We start from the raw sequence: 23,105 nt of genomic DNA on the forward strand, positions 1-23,105 counted from the left end.
ATGTTGAAGCAACTCTGACTTTGACTTCTAAAAAATGCGACTCCAAAATATACTCTAGCTTGCGGAGATTAGGTGACTCCGACTCCAGATCTCTATTTTGCAAAAGCTTAGTTTTAGATATTCGGTCATGTTGAATATTACTTCATAATTTAAAAAAATGTGAAGCCGTCCATCATTTTCAAGAAAGATTCTAAGGTAACTTTACAAAAGGACGTAATTTTGAGCGTTTCCAAGAAAGGTTAAAAAAGCAAAGCAACCCACTTTGACGACCCCCGGGTCTTTTGTGGTCTTTGTTGCAAGTTTCTGCTCATTTCTAGGCGTCCGAAGGTTGGGGTGAGTCGTGCTGGGACACATTTCAGGAGATTTTTTTCATGGAGTGTTACGTCGGTGTCGGTGGTTTTACTTCCCCACCCGATAGAAGGCATGATTAGGCAAATATCGTCTCGAAAAAAGCCACCGAGTCCGTCTGTGATTGAACCCAGGCTTTACTGGGGTGAGAGGCTATCAAGCTAACCACTACACCACCGAACCCGGATTTTCCAAGAAAGGTTACGTTCTTTAAAAAACACTAGCGATTTGATCATCACTCTTAAATGCTGTGTATTGAATAAACATTTTGCCCCAAAAACAATCAGCATATTCTTTCTTAAAATTACTGAAGAAATTTTTGTTTCGAAATTTATATAATTTTGTGATGCAATCATTGACCTCCGGGGAGAAAATGATTGTAGGTATGATGATTTTAATAATTTTACAAGGAATAGGAAAATCGTTACCGAAAAATAAACGAAAACTCATGCCAATGATGGAAGATAGTTGAAAAAAAAAAAACCGGAAGAGACCGTTGAACACATGTATCCATTAATTTAACTGAATTCCTTATTGCTCGCCGGTGTGCCTTCCGAGTGGCAATGATATGAGAAGGATTAACATAATCGCCAAAATTGGAACAATTGTATTTTTCCTGAAACACTTAGCTATCCTAAGTGTTTATTTGTTTCAGCAACCTGGACAGGATCCTCTCTGGGTTGGAAATCTGTTAGATTCCACCGAAAGGCAAGCAAAGCGAAATCCAACACTCGTCCTGACAAATTGATTGATTGAATGAGTTTAAAAATGGATTTGATCAACTAGGGGAACAGCATCTAATTCCAGCGTGCCTCTAATGTTGGCAGGTCAGAACTTTGACATTCAATTAAAGCTAATTAAAAGCGTTTTCAACTGAAATCGAGTGATAAATAGCTCAATAAGAAGTGAGCAAGCAAGTTTCTATTAAAAGTTTTGCGAAATTAGTTGTTTAAATAATGAAAATCAGCTAATTACACAATTTAAATCAATCGAAACTATTAGCCTGTTCGATACATGAACTCACAATCTTCTGAATGCCAACCAATCATTCCTTGTAATGCACTGGGCATTAACTGGCAAATGGTTTAATTTGAAATCACCCCGCATTTCTTCAACTTAATTTCACCACCTAACATTTGACCGTCGTTGATAATCTTATCGGGCCGGTCGTTATTCGAGACTTCCAATTTAGAGAGTGTGCTGTTGTCTATTTGCACCACCGTCAAAGACGTTCACTTCCAGAGAGCGCCACAGCCCGCTGGAGCCGCCAAAGAGTTGAAACTCATCCACCAGAACCGGCCACAGCCAGAGGAGCATCCATCGGAACGGAGAAGCGTTTCACATGAGACGACGACGCATCGATTGCGCAATCGCCACCGCGACGCCTCTCTCCGACGGCGATTCTCTCCGATGTGATGTTCTGTGTGTGTGTTTGTACGAGACGGCTACGGTGACGGCGGTCGTGTTGGTTCTGTTCTGCTGCTGCTTCCATGTCACACGGTCACCAGAGGAATACGGACCGCGCGCGTGAGAGATTGGCGATTTTCAGCAGTACCAAAACCAGGAAAAATCAGCATTTTAGAGAGAGTGTGTGTGTGTGTGAGTGACTCAATTATCGAGCGTGAAGAAAAACGTTTGTCGAGCAGATTTTCCGTTCGTGGTGTGAAAGTGGGCAAAAACAGCAGCGACGGCAGTGTAGAGTTTTTCCTGCGACAAACCTGTGCGGAAACCTGTCGCCAGCTAATTGGACTTTCGACTTGGCAGCCGTGCTGGGCAGAACTTGTGCTCACAATACGACCGTAAGTACCGGGACGGAACAGGCCAACCAATCTACGGCCAGTTTGCAGCAAGCAGGAGGAAGTGCCATTTCCGATAAATTAACGCTCTCTCATCTGCTGAACATGGCTTCTCTGCCTCCGATGAACATCAGCAGCTCATCAATCTACGACTGAAATGGTGCTGCTGCGGTGAAAGGAAAGAAAGTCGCCGTCAAAATAGTGACTGTCCAAGTTTTGGCTGTTTCCCCCTGCCTTGAAGATGATGATAGATCTATCGATCCCAATCCCCAACAATCGCCGTATGGTGGAAGGCAATCCCAGCAGTGTGGAGTGTGGAAAGATCTATTTTTGGACATAATCTGTACCAGTCGCGCTCCCCCCTCATCGACACACAGAACATCATCGTTCGTCCAACTCTCAGACCTTCGAGACGCGAGAGCAGCGCTGAGGCACCTGCCAATACTTGGGCTGCGTGTGTTCAAAAAAATTCTTCCAAAACCAACTTCTTCCTAAGCAGCATTTCGCAATTCTTCAAACATCTCGAGTGGAACGGTCATTACAACTGTGGCCACTTGAACACGCAGCAGAACTACACCGAAAAAGTTATGATTAAAGTGTGTTTTTTGGCACTGCTGACTCGCTTCGTTTTTTTTTCTCTTCCTTTCGGAGGACGCCAGATATCGATTTTCCGCTGGGGTCTCCCCCCCCGGACGACATCGCCAGTTGACGACGGGGCTCTGACTTGGGCTCTTCTTGTTGGCAGGCCTGTGCGAAAAAGCAGCAGCGCCGTAAGAAATATCGCGCCCCGTCTGTTGTCGCCGCATCAAGTCGTGGTGTCGTGACGGGGCCGAGAGAAAAAGTTTGCAAAGAAGAGACTATTGGTCGATTAGGAGGAGGTCGTAAAAGTGGTGCAGCGCATTGATTCAACGTGACGCGGAGCGTATTGATTTGGGAGAATCGGGGTTTTGGGTGGAAGAAGCAACTGCGGGACATTTGCTGAACTGAAAGTGATAAGTGAGAGAATATCTTTCTGATTCAGAAAAAATAAGTGTTTAAATAATATTAAAAGTGTGGGGTTTGTGAAAAATACATATAGTGAATAATTTGAAAGACAGATTTCAAGCTATGAGTCTGGTGGTAGTAACGATTTTAGTATAACGACCTCAGACTTACTAATAACTGCTAATTTTGTGCCTACCTCGGTGGCTCAGAGGGTTTGGACTCGCAATCTAAAGGTGGTTAGTTGGAATTCCGAGTTGGATCGGACCTCGGTGAAGTGAATAAGTGAATATTTGGTTTGCTTGTGCTGATATTTTGAAAATTTTGAGTTCATCAAGCAGAAAAAAATAGACATGTCCTGGAATCAACAGAAAATGTTCGCTCCATTATATAGGATACAATACTTTTTATGTCATTCGATCCAGTTTGGGGTTGTTGTTGTTGTTAATTAATTTATTTCCGGCAGCTTTATCCTTTCGGTCATTCGCTGCCACTCCTAACGTATCCAGTTTAAGAGTTTCCACAATTACCTACTAACACTACAGTTGGGAAGAGTTAGGTTATGTCCAGCAGATTCATGATACACAGATAATAATCATGGAATACGGAATACGGTCCTCAAAAAACATAACATTCGATTTGTTAACTTTTCACATGACATGAAAATATTCGTTAGATAATTGAAAAGCCAGATAAAATTTTAAATAGGATTATATTTTGTTTTGTTTTTTTTTTTTTGTTTTTTTTTATTAAGTGATGATTTTGAACATTTTTAAGCAGTATTTTAAAGTTTTAACCCTTTAAACTAAAACTTGTGCTCTAAAAGTATTTTTTTCGGAAATTTCAGCAAATTTTACGAAAGAATAACACTGTTGTGGAATTTGCATTTGCTAGAATAAGTGGGCAAAAAATTGTTATGAACAGCAGGGGGGAGGAGGGGGGGGGAAATTATCCCTTAGACCTTAGAGCAAAGTTTCAAGTTTCAAGGAAAACTAAAAGGAGTCGGGGCAACTTCCCATACACAAATTATCATTGCAAATAATTTTTGAGCTCAATTTTATAACATTTAGCAGAATATCAGCTCAATTCTGTGAAATTTAGAAGAATTATTATCGTTTCAGATATGCTAATTTTACTGAGATTTTCGAAATTTAATCTGCTAAAATATCATTAAAACGGAGCACAAACCAAACGACATATTGACCAAAATATTTGATTTTTTTTACATGATTTACAGCTAAAGGGATATTTAAGTGTATCGGAAAAGTTTAGTCAAAATTTCATTTTTTTGCCATTTTTCATATTTTTTTGATGATTCAAAAAAAAATTTCGCTGTCTTATTTTTGATTGTCGAGTATAAGTATGACCCTCAACTACTCTTAAGTGATTTACATTTTTTAATCCAACATGGCGGCCAATGTGGAGGTGACGAAATATTCAAAAAAATGCATTTTATTATTTGATAAGCTCAACTATTCAAATTTGACTAAAATGGGGTCGCAGAACTCGAATTTGATTTTTAAAACAAGAAAAAGAAAAACGAAAAAAAAGAATTTTTTTGTCCGTGATTCGACTACCCAAAGTCGTCCCATACAAACCTTCGGATAATCGAACTTTGGATAATCGAAACTTCGGATAATCGAGTCTGGACTATATTTTGCAAAATGTTTTATAAAATTATTCATTATTACAACAAAAACATAAACATTTTTTTTCTAATTTTCACCATGTTTATATAAACAATTTTGAAGGTAATTTTACATAAAGTTACGTCGAATTCTAAAGTTACCATAGATAACATTAGTTCATCTTTATTTTAATGAATTAACCGGAGATTTAAAAATTAATTAGCTCAAACTGTTCTACGTGACCTTGATTGAAGTAACGAACAACTTTATTCAACATTCAAAATCTCGACTTTTTTATAAGGTCAACAAATGTATACACTGCCCCTGATCGCATAAATGTCCCATATGCATTTTCCTCAATTTCGAGTTATTGATGCAGTTTGGTTCAAAATTGTGTGCTCTTTCAAAAGAGCCTATAACATCCAGTACTTTGTTCCAGGAATCAGGAGGAAATCCAGTTTTTTCGCGAAAATTTAACACGTAGCCTTATGTATGGGACAAACTTCAAATGCGTTTTTCTCAGCTTGCTGTTTTTGCATATGGGACATTTATGCGAACATGGGCAGTACATCGATTGTATACTTTTCACACCTTATGTCAACCCAAGTAACATTTTTTCCAGGAGTTCTACAAGAGCTCTTCAACATAGCTACAGCATAGCAGTTTTGAACGCGGTAGGATAAAACTCTCTTCAAGTACTCTTGCAAACTCCTGAAGAAGTTTTGAAGAGAATTTTATCCTACCGCGGTCAAAACTGCTATGCTGTAGCTATCTTGAAGAGCTCTTGTAGAACTCCTGGAAAAAAATGTTACTTGGGAATGCCCATCGGAGAAAGTCTAGAAATGTTCATAACAACATGCTTGCCAAAACCAAAGCAAATTTCGCTGTAAATTTAAAATCAATTATCTTTATTTCGTAGAACATTGTAATGAACTACCTCAGTACCAATACCAATACCTTATCCTACTAACAGAAAGAAATGATTTTTCGCGATTTCGCGGAAGCCGCGTAATCCGTGAAATTTGCCCCTGTCCGTGAAATTGTGTAAGCACCGTGAAATGCCGCGAAATTTTAAATATTTCATTGATAAATCGCTTCTCAGTACATTTAAGCATTATTTATCTTATTTCAAATAATTTACAACATTTTTAACAAGCATTTCGGATGTTGTTTCCAAACTAAACAAATATTGCTTGTTAGATTTAGAACTATTTTTTAAAGATATTGTTCATTGAAATATTTCATGAAACGCAGACATTGGTTCTACATTTCCAGCAAAATTTGTTTACTCCTCAAAATTCCAAAAAAAATGTAATAGAACATTATTAAACACTACAATGAAAGAAAACACAAAAAAAGTTATTTGTTGTTCTGCAATTATCATATGCTTTCATGAGTTTTGCCTAAAATTTATTGAAATACTCGAATTCCTCTATTGTTGAACCTAGGAAAACAAATAATGTTAGTTTTAAAACAATTGTTTTACTACTTCTTATCTCAATGAAATTACATTAAATTTGCTGAATCATAAATTTTACTGACGGAAATTCTCCAACAAAATTTCAAAATAAATCATTCACTACATGCTTGGATGAGATGCTGTGGATTCAACGGTCTCATGCGGTGTCGTCAGGAATGGAGCGACAAACTCCATGTCTGATGAGTCTGCAAATTCAAGAATTTTCCTAGCTTTGCTGAACTTCAGTCTTCTTTGGCAGGCGCCGTTATTGACTAATACATAAGGTATCTTTTCGGCGAATAAAATTACTATTGATCCAAAATGCGTTTAAGTGTCCAGCAGCAGTAAGAAAAAGTGCTTACCCAAATTGGTAGCCATAACTTTTGCAATCTGCTGATTTTTCGTGAGAGCAACGAAAAGTTTTCCATTTTGGCATTTTTCCAGGCCTGCTCAACACCATAAATCCCTGCTGTCTCACGTTGACACTTTTCAGCTCATCTGCAAAACGACATTACCGTACGTGTGTGTGTTGTGAATCATCTGGTACGCCAATTTTACCTCTTCCATCACAGTGTTTGAAATGCACTTTTTTTTGGTTTGACTCGCAATTTCCTTCCCAAAAATTATCGAAATAACAAAACCAAATGGGCTTTCCTCGGCCATTTAGAATCTAGGTCACGTTCGGGCCCCGTGTTGTTGCTGTCTCTTTCTTCGGGGTGGGTTTCAAGTTTGGCAGCAGAGGGAGAGAGAGATAGGTGGAAAGCAAAAAAGAAAAGAAAGAAAATCACTTTTCACACTGGCTTTCCATCTTGCCGAATCTAATTGGATCGACTCCAATTTCCTTTTGCGAGCGAGCTACCTCCTTTTTCCACCTCGAGCCACTTATTGCTGTGTGTCCAGCGAAGGAAAATTTTGTGTGTGAAAACAGGCCGGGTATTGATTACACCGATGATATGTACGTTTGCGTAATATAAGCCTTGAGAGGTGTGACATATGTTAATACCGCTTAAACTGGCACCAAAATGAGGAAATAATCCAATGCTTTACTTTTTCAAAATGTCATTTTCATCCAATAATTCCAGTGGTTATTGTACTGCCAAATTGACAAATTTAATTTGTGCAAAAAACAATGACCGGAACTGGTCAATTCAAGATTCCAGCATATTTGGCCAAGAAAACAAGACAGCAAAACGTCATTCTCGCGGATGCTGCGGCATTTAACAACAGCATCGATTCCGATCTCTCCTCTGCGGACATGTCTCAGAGCATTAACGAGAGATGGGAAACGAGGGAGAACGAGAAGAACAAAAAAAGCTGAATGGATGAGTAATTCTATATTTTTAAACTCTGAACTCACGCCCGTCGTAGAGTCGCCGTTTGTGATGGTGTCGATGTTTTGAGAGGCGCTGCTGCACTTGCTCTTTGCGACTGAAGTTCACTACACACGGACTAAACAGTAAGTGGTGTGGTGCATCGTTTTGCTCTCTTTTTGTCCTATTACTACGGCTACTGATGTCAGCAGCTGTTTTGAGAATATTTTGTGCTATATTAGGAAGATGATTTTTGGACTTGAATCACATGACTAAGCACATAACGTTGCTAAAATATTTGATTTTTGAAGAAAAAATAAATAATTCTAAATCTATTGAAAGCTACATTAGCAAGATTGCACATCACCTTTGAGAGAAAAATCACTAAATATAACACGCTGCATGTAAAGTTTTTCTACACACACAAAAAAGTTGCCACCGACGAAATTCCAGCCCACTACTTTCAGAGAGGACTGGCGCCTTAGCCCGCTCGGCTATCAGACCGGTGAAGTGTGGGATAGATAAACGCCTATAAAGCTTGACATTTCGATCAAGTAGGTTTCGCATACCGGCATACCAATGGGCTAAATTTTTTCTGGGTGTTTACATTTTTACATTTTTATTTTACACCTAAGATTTCAACACGCAATTGGATAACTAAATTTTGTTTTGCAGTGTAAAAATTTATCCGAGTGCGAATCCTGCGAATGATTCAATATCTAGGCAGCGTTCTTTTATAACGTAACGCAGACAAACTTGTAGGAAATTTGACGGGCTTTCCGAAAAAAATACACTGAAATAAGAAATCACTCCAGAATCTTCTACGAAATCGGTCTTTTTTTTCAATTTGAATTTTTGTATTTTTTAATCCGACTGAAACTTTTTTGGTGCCTTCGGTATGCCCAAAGAAGCCATTTTGCATCATTAGTTTGTCCATAGAATTTCCATACAAATTTGGCAGCTGTCCATACAAAAATGATGTATGAAAATTCAAAAATCTGTATCTTTTGAAAGAATTTTTTGATCGATTTGGTGTCTTTGGCAAAGTTGTAGGTATGGATACGGACTACACTGGAAAAAAATGATACATGGTAAAAAAATGGTGATTTTTTATTTAACTTTTTTCACTAAAACTTGATTTGCAAAAAAACACTATTTTTAATTTATTTTTTATTTTTTGATATGTTTTAAAGGACATAAAATGCCAACTTTTCAGAAATTTCCAGGTTGTGCAAAAAATCATTGACTGAGTTATTAATTTGTTAATCAATACTGATTTTTCAAAAAATCGAAATATTGGTCGCAAAAGTACTTTTTGATTGCAAATTTGATTTACCATCGAAAAATGAAGTTGAAAAAAATTTGCGACCAATATTTCGATTTTTTGAAAAAAATAGTATTGATAAAAAAATTTATAACTCGGTCAATAATTTTTTGCACAACCTGGAAATTTCTGAAAAGTTGGCATTTTATGTCCTCTAAAACATATCAAAAAATAAAAAAAATAAAAATAGTGTTTTTTTGCAAATCAAGTTTGAGTGATAAAAAGTTAAATAAAAAATCACCATTTTTTTACCGTGTATCATTTTTTCCAGTGTAGTCCGTATCCATAACTACAACTTTGCCGAAGACACCAAATCGATCGAAAAATTCCTTCAAAAGATACAGATTTTTGAATTTTCACATATCATTTTTGTATGGACAGCTGCCAAATTTGTATGGAAAATTATATGGACAAACTAATGATGCAAAATGGCTTTTTTGGACATACCGAAGGCACCTAAAAAGTTTCAGTTGGATTAAAAAATACAAAAAAAATAATCGAATGACCGAAATCCTAGAGAACTGCTCTCCACTTTTATGTGATTTTTTGACTTTTAAGCTTAAAATTCAAATTTAAAGATGAGCCCACGATTTGTTTTTGTTCAAAAAATTTTAGAAAACAGCCTAAAATGTTACAAAAAGACTCACGAAAAATGCAAAATTTACCTAAAAAAATACAAAAATCATTTACATAAACTGTTTTTTTTTTTCAAAAGTGCTCACAACAACAAAATTTTCAAAAACCGAATACGAGAGTCGATTCTCCAGATAATTTTACATAAAAGTCTCCATATTGACCATTGTCCTAAGCCCGATGCTTGTGAAGTGACAGCGGTTTTAATTCCATCCATCCTGCATTTTTCGAGAGTCTTTTTGTAACATCTTAGGCTATTTTTGAGATACAGCAATATTTAAATTCAAAAAATATTTCAAACACTTACGCCCTTCTCAAATGTCATTATCGAGTAAAACTGGTTTCATATACACAAAAATGGCTTATATAAGCGTAGGATAACATGTCTACAAAGTTTCATTGAAATCGGAGAGGGTCGAGAAAAAATACATAAAAAATTCCTGTTTTGGGCTGGAATTGCTCAAATCTGATTTTTCGCGTTACGTAATAAAAGAACGCTCCCCTATTCGTCATCTACAGGTCGCTGTAAATATTTTTTTATCTTAAGAATATTACGTTATTTCGTGTTTTCAATTCAATTCGGTTTTATTAGTGAATAATCATGTTACAATTTGTTCATTCGCAGTACATAATAGAGTTTTGGAGTTCATTTCACCTGTGTGTTAAATCTCAATCCATTTTGGAACGATTATTACTTATCACTAAGAGATTACCAAGAGTAAGAAAAAAATTGGAAAAAAAACTTACTGAAATTGCAAGGAAAGGGGATAGAAATAGAAAAAGCTTAACCTAGATCACAGTGTTTTTTATCTATTGTAGATGTGCTTAATCATAAGCTCCCCGAGGGCCAGAAATTGCTCAGCCTTGTTACGGCAGGTCCTAAACCGCGTCATCATCTCCCCTGCGAGAGCAAAAAACTCCGGCAAGGTGAAGAGATCTTCCCCGGTTACTTTTTGCTGGGCCGCATCGCCGCTACCGGCAGCGAACACGCTGGCGAACGATCGCCCCCATCCAGGAATTATTACCAAAGAGTCTAAAAAGTTAGCAGTAATTCTAGATACGAAATAAAACCCCCTGACACAAATTATTTATTTGAAAAAAGGAGTATTGGATTAATCTTGAGAAATTTTGAAGAATTTCCGTCAGTTGAATTCTAGATTCTATTATGAGGTCTTACAAATAAATATAAACATTGAGTGTATCCCGCTTGCTCCAATCAACATTGATTATAATAAATAGTCAACAATTTATTATTCAGCTGATTTAATTTTATTTAGTTTTTATATGAGATATAAAAAGATATATGAATTGAAGTTATTGCCTGTTAGGACCCTACAAACTTTGCGGCTCATGGTCATGCTCCGTTATTTAGGCCAGTGTTGCTAGTACTAAATGGCTAGCATACTTATTTCATGCTACAGGACTTCAACTTCAGGGTCCCCAATCAGATTTTTTTTTTGTATCGACCGCGAGATTCGAACCAGTAATCTTGAATACCCCTCTAGTGAATTTGTTGCGATATAGGGTTATTCGATCTTCAATTTTGTAATTGCAACTATAGTAATTGGCTACAACTTCCCAATAGACCTGACTTGTAGAAGTAAACAGCACTGAAGTGCTCACAATTTTCAATATTTTCGCTTCAAAAAGTAAGTAACGTGCTTCTTTATCTAAAATTGCGCCCATAAACAAAAAGCTTGACATCCCGGCAAACATTGGGGCGTGCCAATTTCTCCGTTTCCCCAGGCCTTCGCCACGGACTCGCCGATCACGTTCGACAGACGATCAAGGGGGGGGGAACCGATTTACGATCACTTTGCGGGAACATGTGCGCGCAACCGGCAACTTGTGCCGGCAGTACGTATAGTTTATCGAGTCGAGGCGCGACCAAACAAAAACAAGTAGTTCGCGCAAGTTACGCTCCGGCCGGCTTCGTTCGATTCGACTTTCGTTGCCCGCAATGTTTGCAGAAAAGAAATGAAAATAAACACGCGGGAAACAGCATTCATCACAGGGGCAGGTGCGCGCGCTATCTGGTCTTGGTGAGATGTGTTTGGAGTTTGTTTGGAGGTATTGGAGACGAGGAGGCAAATCAATCAGACATTCCATCGTGAGCAATTCGTCCGTGAGACGTCGATGTTATGCAAGTCCATATCTAGCGAGATTGAACGGAACCGGTTCGGAGATCCTTGAACCCTTGCCAAAAAGTTTGTGCAAACGGCAACAGTTTTTGATACAATGTTACGTTATGCAAGAAGTAGTAGCAAAAGCAGCTACTGTATCCAGTTGCAGTGTAGACGCTTGATGTCTGAACTTTGATAAGCTCCAGCTGATAAGAATTATTTTTATCACTCGTTGAAAATGTGTCACTTTGTGTTCAATAGCATGTGATTAGTGCGCAGGTGACTCGAAGCGAAAAATCGACCACCTCCGTGACGTTCAAATCACTCATTTTCTAGGCACGGCCGATATGTCAACACTGGCACCACCTCTGGCGTGCCAACGGACTATAATGTGGGTCCTCCCATACTGCTGACAAACAGTCAGCAGCACGGTTGCCCTTTCAATCGTTGCCGGGTGCATTTTCACAGAACCTTAATGTATATATGCAAAACTTTGAGAATTCATGGCTCATAGCGTTCGTTCGTTGTAAAAGGGAAAAAAAAAAGACCCGGAGGGGAGCCACCGACTTCTTCAGCGCTGCTTCTCCCCCACGTGAATCATGCAGATATACCTCGTGAAGAAGTACCACACAACTACCAAACAGCTCCAAGCTCTTAGGGGTTCTGGCCGGTGTTGTTGATAGACCTCGGAACTACCGTTGGAGACGACGTCGTCGTGTACTGTTCGCCGTTCTTCTTCCCTTTTGGATTCTCTCAACGCTCTGCTTAATAATGTAGCACTTTATAGCGGCATTCTGGGTATGTGTGTGGATGTGGAGATAGATTTTCTACCAACAACCGTACAACTAGAGTCCAACACCACTACCGCAGCACTGGCAGTCGTCATCGTCAACTCTTTTAAAGTCAGCCCCCTCCCTTGAGCCACACGCCACCCAAACAAACATTTCTCATGCTGTTAGATGTCGGCATGTTTTGCTTACAGAGCTGCTGCTGAGCGCTTTGGGCCTACCCCTCGTTGACTGCGGCGGTTTTGTTTTACTTTAGCCAAGCCAGTTACTCATTTGTATTTTCAAGTTTTGTGTATTTAAAAATCAGAGTATTTCATGGCAATTTTTGCCCTTTATTACCCAACCCATTCATCCATTTTGATCCAATTTTTATAATTCCAAATACAAATTTTGATCTTCAAAAAGAACTTTAATTTTGCTATACCTGTCTTAGTGTATTTTTGTGACCAAATTATCGCTCAGTTTTCTCAGAACTGGCTGAACCGATTTTGTTCAATCAGGTCGCATTCGACTTGGATTAGGGTCTCATACGAATTGTTTGTACAAGAATGTGTTTTCACATAAATTCGGATGTTGGATAAGTGTCCAGAAGTTATTTATGTACTTTTTCGAAGCTAGATTTCAATTATCAATTAATTTGTTGAAATCTTTACATTTAATTCTCTACGAAATCGGTCTTTTTATTAAAATTTTAATTTTTGTATTTTTTAATTCGACTGAAACTTTTTTGGTGCCTTCGTTATGCTCAAAGAAGCCATTTTGCATCATTAGTTTGTCCATATAATTTTCCATACAAATTTGGCAGCTGTCCATACAAAAAAGATATATGAAAATTCATCTGTATCTTTTGAAGGATTTTTTTTATCGATTTGGTGTCTTCGGCAAAATTGTAGGTATGAATATAGACTACACTGAAAAAAAATGATACACGGTAATTTTTTTGTGATTTTTTATTTTACTTTTTGTCACTAAAACCTGATTTCCTAAAAAACACTATTTTTATTTTTTTTTTTCGTTTTTTGATATGTTATAGAGGACATCAAATGCCAACTTTTCAGAAATTTCCAGGTTGTGCAAAAAATCTTTGACCGAGTTATAAATTTTTTGATCAATACTGATTTAAAAAAAAACGAAATATTGGGTGTACCCCATTTGGCATAATGGACATTTGGCATAACGGATTTTCAAGATGGACGTTTGGCATAATGGACGTTTGGCATAATTGGTCCAAGACATCAGGGACGTTTGGCATAATGGACATTTGGCATAATGGACGTTTGGCATAATTCGTTCAAAAACCATCAAGGACGTTTGGCATAACTATTACTAGCTTGTTTTTTTTTTTTTTTGTTAAGTATTTGTCATTTTCACGAATGAAAATGTATATTTTTTAATGTATATTTTTTTAAGAGATTATCATTTTTTTCTATAAAAAATTAAGTATCTCAATATTTTTTCCCCAATAGTAAATTCTTTCCTTTTTGAATAATTCAGAATAAGTCTTTTCAATGAAATTTTGATATTTTTATTAAATAATTAGTATAAAGAAGAAAATATCTCTTGTTAGCTTAAGATTTTTCCCCTTTCAATATAATTAGCAGTAATTTTTTAAATGAAATTTTCCCTTTTATATGAAATTCCTGATGAGAAAATCTCTTCAAATCTTCGACAATTGAGCTTTTATAATTCAATTTTCCCTTCTTTTGATCAAAATTTTACTTGAAGAAGGAAATCTCTAAATGAATTTACATTTTCCCTTTTTTTCGAATTTAATTTAAAGAAACCACAGAACTGGGCAGCACTCATCCGACACGAGACTAGCGGAAAGATTCACAGACACAGAGAACACAGTTCTAGATGACCGAGAGAATTATGCCCTCGAGTCCATTTTCAAGAAAAAGTTCATCCTTCAAAACAAAAAGTGTTCTCTACGGGAACTGAACCAGAGACCTTTAATAGACTAACTCAATGACTAAACTGCTTTGGCCACAGCAGCTTGGTGACACAAGAGTAGTCAGATTTTGTTGCAGGTTTACTGTTTCAATTAATTAATTAAATTAATTGTTTTGCAGGTGTGAGTTGGTACCATTATTCTATCGAGTTTAGCATTGGGCTCTCTATAAATTTTGATGGAATTATACTCTCGATCCTGTATTTTGGGTGAATGGATGTCGATGTTGCTTTTCTTTAAATATCTTGCAATTAAGTTTTTTTATTCAATTTTCCCATCATTTTTTATATTTAACTTGAAGAAGGGAAATTCTCTTATAGATGTTGTCTTTAAACATTTATATAATTTCTGCACATTTTTTCTCTGTTGGTTTAATTTTTGCAATAAAGTTGTTTATGGAATTTTCCCTTCTTTTATTTATTCAATACTAATCTTAAAGAAGGGACAGCTGCCCAAAAAAATAAACGCTGATTAAATTTTATTTTTAAGAGAGGTAGGCGAAAAACATAAAAATATTGCGATAGTCAAACATTTTAAGAGTGTCAAAATGTGAATCTTTAAATTTACTTTTCCTTCCATAAGTTGAATTTTATATAAATAAATATAAATTTTATAAAAAATTTCATAATCGAAGTTAATTGTCAAATATTCGAAAAGTATTCTTTTTAGAGATTTTCCCTTCTAAAAGTTGAATTTAAAATAAAAGAAGGGAAAATTTCATAACTCATTTGTCAAATATTTAAAGAAAGAAAAAATGTACATCCCTTATTAAGGATGAATATTAAAGAGAAAAATTGCATAAAAACAATAATTGCAAAATTTTGAAGAAAAAAAAAACAAACTGCACATTTTTTGAGAGATTTTACCTTATTTGAGCTTTAAAATAAAAGAAGATCAAATTGCTTTAAAAAATTTAAATGCATTTCGTTTAAGAAGAGCAAAATGTACATACATTCTTTAGGTTGAATTTAAAAAAGGAGGGAAAAGGTTAAACAGTATAAAATCTTTATTGCTAAATTTCAAAGACTGGCAAAACTTACATCACTTTGTTAGGTTGAATTTAAAATAAAAGAAGGAATAATTGAAAACAAAAAATTAGCTGCAAAATATTTCAAAAGAAGACAAATCTCATTGTTATATATTTATGAAAAAATGCATTTTATATTTATGAAAAATTGCATTTTAAAGCTTTATGTTGAAAAAAAAATACATCTATTGGGAGAAAATGACAAAGATACTAGATTTCTTGAAAACAAAAATCATTTTTAAAGTAAGGTTATCTGCTTAGAAAAAAAGGAAAAAAAACCTATGAATTATTATTCTTTACTAAAAAAATAAATACAAATTGAACAAAAAAAAAGCAAGCAAAAATTATGCCAAACGTCCTTGATGGGTTTTGAACGAATTATGCCAAACGTCCATTATGCCAAATGTCCATTATGCCAAACGTCCCTGATGTCTTGGACCTATTATGCCAAACGTCCATTATGCCAAACGTCCATCTTGAAAACCCGTTATGCCAAATGTCCATTATGCCAAATGGGGTACACCCGAAATATTGGTCGCAAAAATTTTTGAACTTCATTTTTCGATGTAAAATTGAATTTGCAATCAAAAAGTACTTTAGGCTGGTACAAATATTTTTAAAAGTTTTTGTCAACCCCCCCTTCAAAATTGGCCCGAAAAATCAGGGGGCAAAAAAAAATATTTTTACAATAAACTTCAAAATTTCAATGAAAATTCAAGTGCAACCAGCTGAAAACAAATTAAAATACATTCTTCTGCGTTTAAAATCATTTTTAGCATGTTTGGGCTTATTAAAAAATCTTAAGATTTTTTGAAAATTTTCGATGCAAAACCTTTTTTTTCCGATACAATTTTTGTTTTTGTCAGATCTTAGATTTTTTGAAAACTAATGATTGCAAAACAACTGAACTAGTGCAAAATGCATTTTAAAACACTTTTTTCATTTAAATGTGAAGACTATGGCTTGTTATTTATTTATTTTTTTTTTTGCCCCCCCCTTGCCCTCGGCCAGGGCCGAGGGACAAAAACTTTTTTTAATATTTGCATCGGCCTTAGTGAAATTTTGATAAAGTGCACCGTTTTCAAGTTAAGACCATTTTAATTTAACTTTTTTGAAAATAGTCACAGTTTTTCATTTTTTTAAATAAGTGCTCTTGTTTGCCCACTTTTGAAAAGCTGATAAAATTCTCTATATTTTGCTTTTTTGAATTTTGTTAATACGACCCTTAGTTGCTGAGATATTGCCATGCAAATGTTTAAAAACATGAAAATTGATGTTTTCCAAGTCTCACCCAAACAACCCACCATTTTCTAACGTCGATATCTCAGCAACTAATGGTCTGATTTACAATGTTAAAATATGAAACATTCGTGAAATTTTCCAATCTTTTCGAAAAAAATATTTTCAATTTTTTTTAATCCAGACTAGCATTTAAAAAGGGCCAAACATTCAATATTACGCCCTTTTGAAATGTTAGTCTTGGTTTAAAACATTTTGAAAATATTTTTTTCGAAAAGATCGGAAAAATTTACGAATGTTTCATATTTTAACATTGTAAATCGGACCATTAGTTGCTTAGATATCGACGTTAGAAAACGGTGGGTTGTTTGAGTAAAACATCACATCAATTTTCTTGTTTTAAACACTTGCATGGCAATATCTCAGCAACTAAGGGTCGTCAACAAAGTTCAAAAAAGCAAAATATAGAAAATTTTCTCAGCTTTTCAAAAATATTTTTTTCGAAAGTGGGCAAACATATGCACTAATTTAAAAAAAATGAAAAACTGTGACTATTTTCAAAAAAGGTTACCTTAAAATGGCCTTAACTTGAAAACGGTGCACTTTATCAAAATTTCACTAGAGTACTTTTTGATTGCAAATTTGATTTTACATCGAAAAAGGAAGTAAAAAAAAATTTGCGACAAGCATTTCGATTTTTTTTAATCAGTATAGATTAAAAAATGCATTACTCGGTCAAAGATTTTTTGCACAACCTGGAAATTTCTGAAAAGTTGGCATTTAATCATTAAATTTTAATGTCCTCTTTAACATATCAAAAAATGAAAAAAAATTAAATATAGTGTTTTTTTGTAAAATTAAAAATAGTGTTTTTTGCAAAAGTTTTAGTTACAAAAAATAAAATAAAATAAAAAATCACCAAAAAATTTTACCGCGTATTTTTTTTTCAGTGTAGTCTATATTCATATCTACAACTTTGCCGAAGACACCAGATCGATCAAAAAATTCCTTCAAAGGATACAGATTTTTGAATTTTCATACATCATTTGTATGGCCAGCTGCCAAATTTGTTTGTCCATAACTAATGATGCAAAATGGCTTCTTTGAGCATACCTAAGGTACCACAAAAGGTTTCAGTCGGATTAAAAAACACAAAAAAAAAAATCGAATGACCGAAATCTGAGAGAACTGCTCATTTACAGTCCAGTTTGTATAGCACTTTGGTTATCGAATGACAAACAAATTGTGGAGCGTTTGATACGGTATGTCCACGCATTCTTCCTCCCCTGCAGATTCTGTGAAATGTGATCCGTTCTCAGAATCCTCTCTGCGGTAAACACAACGCAGTAGGGCTGGCCGCTTTAATTGTAGTGATACTTTTTTGGGTGTTCTCGGGTGTACTGCAATTATTAATAATGGCAAGAAAAGTGCTTGGGGCGTAATCTAATCACAAGACTTTCCAGCATGCTTTCATCGGACTGGCTGCGTTTGTGTTAGATTAGATTAGATTTAAACATTTAATTCTAGTTATGTGCCCCAAGTTAGTCAAATTTGAGTTGCATACCAAATACATTTTCTCAGTATATTTTTTGTATTTTTTTTTTAATTTCTTGCATTTAACATCCAATTCGAGTTCTACAACCCCATTTTAGTCAAATTTTGATTATTGAATGCCTTTTCAATAAGATTTTTTTTATATTTCATCACCGCCCTTTTGACCGCCATCTTGGATTTTAGAATTTTAAACCACTTTAGAGTAGTTTAGGGGTCATAGGTGGTACTTGAGCTCAGCAATCAAAAATAAGACAGCGAAAAATATTTTTTGTCGTGATTCGATTATCCGAGGTTAAATTTTTACAAGGCTGTCGGATAATCGAGTCTGAACTGTAGTGGATTGCCTTTTAAATATTAAAATTCATTTTTTTTATCAATATTTCTTCGCTGTTATTTGGCCGCCGTCTTTGATTTAAACTTTTTGAATCTTTTTAGCGTAGTTCAGGAGTCATACTTGAGCTCGACAATAAAAAATAAGTCAACGCAAAAAAAATCTTGATTCGATTTTCCGATGATTCGATTATCAAAAGTGAATTTGTTCCGAGAAGTGAATTTATTCGATAATATTTAAGTCCAGTAACGGCAAAATTTGTGGAATTTCAGTAAATTCTTATAATTCTATTCTTATACTTCAAAATCATATTTTCACGCATGGGAAAACATACCTTTCCAAATTTCAATTCCATTCAACTAATGTGAGCGTTTCAATTTTCGGGAAAGGAACCCACCCGAGACCGACTGATTTGATAAAACATTCCGGTCACGCATCGATGATTCATGCTACCACCGAAAAAACGCAATAAACGCTAAAAGGATACACGGAAAGTCGAATTTGTGCTTGATAAATAATAAATGATATTTTCATGATTCAAAATACACTGAAAATCATTAAATAAAAACAAACCAATTTATTAGAGATAAAAAAGTTCTCACGATTATTCAGTTCACACAACGATCCTTCTAAGAACCAACAAGATACAGCCCGTGAGTGAGTGTGAACGTGAACTTGTGCCGATTTCACGCAACCATAGATCTGTGTGAAATTCGGTTAGTCTGCTACTAAGACGACGACGACGTCGAGAGCAAACTACAAGAAAATTCGTAAATCATACTTATTCTCAAGGGAACGCGTCCCTGCTGGCACCAATACAATCACCCAGAACGATTTTTGGCAACCCCCGAAGCCATGAAACATGGGCGAAATCTGCTTCCCAACCCCCCACTCCTTCTCCCTCACTTGATGTCGCCGCCGTCGTTCAACATGGGAAAAGCTAGCAAAATTTGTACTGCGCCTGTTGTGTTAGTGTGAGAACCCCCACCCTGCCCGAAATATGTGTAACATCAGCAGCGCGAAAGGAAAGCAAAGAGTCGGCGGTTATGTAGGTCAGTGCGCGCGTCCGATGTCAGCGAGGAAGGTAGGGTCGGAGATTTGACCGATGATGAGTTGCCACATCCAGCCATTATGTACTGCTCTCTTCTACGGGTCTGTTGTTGCGCTTTCTTCCGTCATCCACACACAAAGCGGCATGTCACTTTGGACGGAGCAACCGCACCCCACCCCCCGGCGGTGTGCGAATCCGTACAACTGCTGCGGCAAACCGGAATTGTTAAGGAAGAACCTTTACTTCTCGAAATTTAGTCTTTTTGGAGATGAACTCAATTTCGACAAAACGCACAATCTCGCGTGAAGAATCTCGAGGTGGTGTATTGATTTTTCCATAAAAACGCTGTGGACTCTGTGCTGGAGCCACCGCTAGTTGTGGCAGCAGATGAAGCTTTTGGGATCAAACGAGAACCACCGGGCGTGTTTGCCCGAGGTAAACCACACTCTGTGCGAACATATTTACCGGCAGAAATTAGCACGGTCAACTGATAACGACTAGCCAACAAGCTGCACATTGGATGAGGTAATGAGTTGGTGACCTTGCAGAAAAGAAACACTCACAAACTGATATTAAGGTGAGTATTGAAAATTGTCGATGTGCCAGCCGAGATTGAATGTTATGGAGAGGCAATATGATGCAATCCTACAACCAAACAAGACATTCGAACAAAGTTGACTTTATAGCTGTGTTGCTAGTACCAACCACTAGTGTCTTCCTTTTAACTACAAGGACTTCGTCGCCCTGGGCTTCCAAGTGTTTGAGTACGGCACGGAGTGACGGCGCCGGATACCCATATTTACACTTAAGCGGTATACGCACTTCGGAAGGAACCGGTCAAGAAAATCGCTCCCTCTCCTTTGTTCTGCTGTTCGTAAAGCTGTTTCTTGACCCCTTTCCTTCCGGTCTGCATACTAGTCTTTAGCCGCCGCGGGATTCGAACCAGCAACCTCTGGATTGTGAGTCCAGTTCGCAGTCCGATTGATCCACACGGGCGAGGTGACATTCAAGACATTCAATATGACTTCCAAATTAGAGCTGATGTGCTCATATTTTTGTAAGCTACAGCTGAATATTCAGTCCTCTCAGCGAGGAGAAACACGATGGCATTAATCATTCCCAAACCCTAAAAAAACGATACTGTTACAAATTATTTGCCAGAACACATTTTTACACTGTTTAGGGGAAATATACCCATTTTAAGCCTAATAAGCGATCGTGTTGGAATGATGTTGGATAATCTGGAGTGTTCATTGAAATGTACTAAAACCAAGTACACTAACGAGTAGAGTAACTTTTTGTGAACATTTCTGTTTATTTTCTCTTTTACTAAAAGTTATTCTATTCCTTTTACAAGCATTTGAAAAAAATATTTCCCAAATGTATTCCAATCAGACGAGAATGCATTGGGCCACGCCCATTTTGTTATTTTCAGCATAGTTCTTTATTCTTCCAGCGCTCTTTTGGGTCTGCTTAGTGCTGCCAATCGTGATGAAATTTAAGCGAACACTCACGAAAAGTAGCATTTTTAGAGAAAATTTCCTGGCATCACTGGGTCACTCCAACAGGCGCTGCTGGTGGTGTTGGTGGCCACCCTCTGTTTTGCCTTCCTAACCTCAATAGAGTTATCTAAGGCCGATCTCACGCACACTAGCGCACCATTTGTTTTGCTGGCCGGTACAAAATTTAACCTCAATCTTTTTCGTGTACGCAACAAGCGTACGCAATACAAGCGCACGTAGAAAACTCTATGAGGAAAGGCTATAAAATCACTCGAAAAATGAACTTCTTTATTTGACCTCGTAAACCTATCAACTCAGAATCAACTTCTGAACAAATGTCTGTGCGTGTGTCTGGATGTGAGTCCTTGCACCGCAAAATATGCACACGATTATCTCCGGACTGGCTGGACCGATTTGGACCGTTTTGGGGTCCCACAAGACCCTAGTTACTATTATAAAGTTTAGAAAAGTACTTTAAAAGTTATGCTAAAAAAACAATTTGGCTAGAGTTTGAAATATTATAAAAAGGGTGGTTTTTGTAAGAAAACCCATCTTGCTATATAATGTTAGAAAGGTATTTGAAAGACCTTTCCAACGCGTTCAAAAGATTGAAGATCTGACAACCCCATCAAAAGTTATGAGCACTTAAGTGTTATTTATACACTTTTTTGAGGCCGGATCTCAAATATTTTGATGAAAAAGTTGTCCGGATCTATCATGCGACCCATCGTTGGATAGGTAATCAAAAGACCTTTCCAACAAGCCCAAAAGATTGAAGATCTGACAACCCTATCAAAAGTTATAAGTACTTTAGTGTTTTTAATAAACTTTTTTTGAGGCCGGATCTCAGATATTTTGATAAAAATATGCGAGGAAGGCACCAACCACCTAAAGGTGGATTAAGTAACGTTTTTTATTTGCCTTCGCTCGGGTTTCTTCAGCCTTCGATTGGAATGGGTCGTCAAATATCAAACGTCAAAAGACTTGGCGCGTTTGTTTTTTTGATGGCGCTTGCTAATTATTTACATGTTTCGGGATTATTTTTTCAAGTAAGTGACTAACAAATGTGCAAAAGAACATGTTGCCGGTAGTTGGAAGCAATTTCATATTCTAAGCTCTTTGAAAACGTTAGCGCAAGTGAAAAGATATTGATAGCGACTTTCGTTAAGCTCTCATCTTGCATGTGGATGTGTGTGCCACCAAAATGATGAGAATTGGTCTCGCAAAATAGAAGTTATGATCAAAAGTGCATTAAATTTGATCTTTTTGGCCAATAAATGGCATAAATTTGTGTGCTTACTTGAGGCGGTGCTGTTGCTGGTAAGTTTATAGCCTAAATTATATTTTGATGCTTTAATCGGGCATAAAAGTCTCCATATGACAAAGATAGGTGTTTGATTAGAAATGGTATATTTCCCCTACACTAAAAAATCTCTAAAAAAATTCTAGTTCTATCTTAGTGAGTGCTCAGTGACACTCTTCTAATGAAGAATCTACCATCGCTGCATACAATCAGTGCGTGTTTGTGTTATGTTTAACAACCAATCCATAAACCATAAGCCGGCAATGAAGTTATCAGAAAATACAACCGGTATCATACTCATAATTAATGCTGATACAGCAGTCTGACTCATTCTTAAAATAGAACAAGAATCTGGCAGATCTTCGAGATATTTTTAAACGGTTAAACAGAGATCTGAGAGCTTACATTAAATGATATGTAGTCCGGACTCAATTATCCGAAGTTTTGATTATTCGAAGATTTGATTATCCAAAGTGAAATTTTCCAAGGCCTTTTCAATCGATTATTCTAATTCAATAAATAGTGGTTATTGCCACTTCATTGCAATCGAAACACACCAACTATCTAATATGACAAGTATTAACCGCCTAATGCATGACTATTACCAGCTCCAATGACGAGCATTAACATTTCCATCGAGTGCAAAACCCTCCATGACCCAACAAGTGGCTTGCAGAGTTCCGTTCGCTTTCCACTCTTCCGTCAAAGACAAATTCTTCGGCGTGTGATACCCACTGACCGACATAATCGCAACCTA

The 23,105-nt window shown here is 36.5% G+C and overlaps 1 protein-coding gene across 8 annotated transcripts in view; it reads left to right on the plus strand.

The window, feature by feature from the left end:
• Nucleotides 1-23,105, plus strand: part of LOC120414981 (spectrin beta chain) — a 70,538-nt gene that overhangs the window by 11,550 nt on the left and 35,883 nt on the right. The window contains exon 1 of one of the 8 annotated variants that reach the window (XM_039576326.2): nucleotides 1,853-2,147. The exons of the other annotated variants lie outside the window; for them this stretch is intronic. The gene's annotated coding sequence lies outside the window, so the exon portion shown is untranslated. Of the gene's footprint in view, nucleotides 1-1,852; nucleotides 2,148-23,105 lie in introns of those variants that run through there. 8 annotated transcript variants of the gene reach the window in all.

This window comes from Culex pipiens, chromosome 2 (genome assembly GCF_016801865.2).
Source record: "Culex pipiens pallens isolate TS chromosome 2, TS_CPP_V2, whole genome shotgun sequence".
Taxonomy (NCBI): domain Eukaryota; kingdom Metazoa; phylum Arthropoda; class Insecta; order Diptera; family Culicidae; genus Culex; species Culex pipiens.